The 2,108-nt window shown below is 38.0% G+C and overlaps 1 long non-coding RNA gene across 1 annotated transcript in view; it reads left to right on the top strand.

Annotated features, from left to right (window-relative positions):
- The window catches only part of LOC138007306 (uncharacterized), a 30,991-nt gene extending 30,379 nt beyond the window's left edge, over positions 1–612 (top strand). The window contains exon 3 of the long non-coding RNA XR_011124023.1: positions 1–612. This exon is cut by the window's left edge and continues 3,225 nt beyond it. This is a non-coding gene — a long non-coding RNA (uncharacterized lncRNA).
- The last annotated feature ends 1,496 nt before the right edge of the window (positions 613–2,108 follow it).

The following is a 2,108-nucleotide window of genomic DNA, read 5'->3' as shown; positions in this document are numbered from 1 at the left end:
AAATGGTGGATGGTGAAAGATCACACTGGGATTGGTCTAACTTTGCGGTAAAAACAAATGAATGACTTGAATCTCTTTGTCTCAATTCTTTGATGAACACCTTTGTGGATTTCAATCTCAAATGCGCATGATAATAAGGTTTTAAGTCAGCTGGTGGCTTGCAGAGTAGTGTATTAAGAAGCAGTTCCTCGGTAAACATGGGAAGAGACTTAAAAAAACTGTGAAGGCACCTTAGGATTTGTATCTGCTTAGCAAAGCAGAAACTTTTTGTCACATAAGTAATTGTTGACTTGTACATACTCCTTTTCTTTTACCTCAAATTCTTATATCCAGTCCTTGCCCATACGTGCATTAAAGTCACCTAGAATAATAACGGTGTCCATATCGGCAGCAGATGTACAGCTACCGAGCTTTTCATAGAACTGTTCCTTTTCTCCATGCGGTCGTTGCATGGTTGGCACATATACACTGATGAGGGTTAAATTGCTACCTCCCTTTAACTGAATGGGCATTGACATGAGTCTGTCGCTGATTGGCGTACGACTGATACCTTGAGCAGCTAGCCTGTTGGAGATGGCAAAATCATCACCTGCAGTTCTCGTTTCTCCTCCACTCCAGAAGAAATATATGATATACGAAATATATTTGTTGCTAGTCTTATGTGCTGTTACCTATTTTTTAAAGTTATCGAAGAAAAGGCGAGGCGGGATAGCTTACATCCAGACTGGCTCCGCTTTTGTACATTTACGTTGAAAAAAATTCAGGGCCTCAAGCGCTTAATAGTTTTGTGGTTCAGCAGTTGTTGTATATGCGGGCATTTTGTCCTTGAGTTTCGAAAAAGTTCCCAGAAAATCGAACAAGTAAACCTCAAACTAACCTGTTTCGTTGTTCAAGGATAAAGGGCTTTAGAGAATAAGCACAACATCACAGAAGCAGGAGTCAGTCTTTGAAAATAACTTGCAAACGATGCGAAAATGTGCAAGGTTTAATTGGTCCTTGACTTATAATTTCTCACATGACAAACAAAACAGAACTCATAAACCAAACAATACGAAGTTTGTAAAAGCATTGAAATCAGCCAGGTTTGTGTAAAGAATGAAAAACAATCATTATCAACCAGCATTTTCAGGCAACACGAGTGACAATGCTTGCACGCAAACACGAGGTATTGCGCCAGATTACTAAACCGTTGAACGATCCCGTTTTATTTGAAGAAACAGAAGTGCCTTTTAGAGCTTAATTCTGCCTTTGGAAAATGGGGAGGAGGGGAATAGGAATGACAGGCTGGAAAAAAGGCGAGGGAAAGAAGTCTGGGTATAAAATGGATGAAATTTGCATGGAAGGCGAAGTGTATCACTCGGCACAGAGAAAAATGATGGGTAATAGAAATATCGCTGGCACAGGGCGCAGTAAGGATGTTCATTTGTTCTTTTGCTTGTTCGAATCCTTGAATTAGATGGTCAGAGGATAATCTTGGGATGCCATCGTATTGGAGTTAAGCAACAGTTATATTCGTATGTATAATAATTTAATGCAGAAATTACCCTAAATAAGGAAAACAATATTAAAATTACGTGAAAGGTTTCAAGGAAAACCGATAAGGAAAATACTTACATTTACACTATAATGAGAAAATGGGCATATAGTATAAATTGAAAATGAAAACATTGGTCTTGTGTAGAAAACAAAGGATCTAAGCTCGACTTTCTTCATAAAGGACTATTTAAAGCTGGAGGATAATTTGGAATGCATGATTTTGTTTGTGAAACGTAAAGCATGCAATTTAGTGGAATTGCAATAGGTTTTGCTGAGTTTTGGGAGGTGAATGGTGTGATATTTATGAAGTATTTTCTGGACGATTTTGTCTGTGCGAATGTGCTTGTTGAACTTACTATGATAATAGAGTGTGGAGTGAAAGTTGGTTGTAGTTGAGGTGTTAACAATGTTTTTTTCATTCTTGGGAATTTGTAATGGTAACCAAGGGAAGGAATTGTCTGTAAAGAGGTTCGTTGGGTAATCTAGATTAGCCAGTCCAAAGAAAAAAGTTGTCGAACGAAGTCATACTCTTTCTTTGTTGCAGATAAGTAGCTGTAGAAAAATGTTTCTGT

The sequence above is a fragment of the Montipora foliosa genome, chromosome 6, assembly GCF_036669935.1.
Source record: "Montipora foliosa isolate CH-2021 chromosome 6, ASM3666993v2, whole genome shotgun sequence".
NCBI classification, from domain to species: Eukaryota; Metazoa; Cnidaria; class Anthozoa; order Scleractinia; family Acroporidae; genus Montipora; species Montipora foliosa.
The sequence above is the reverse complement of the archived record's forward strand: the minus strand, read 5'-3'. Positions and strand labels throughout refer to the sequence as shown.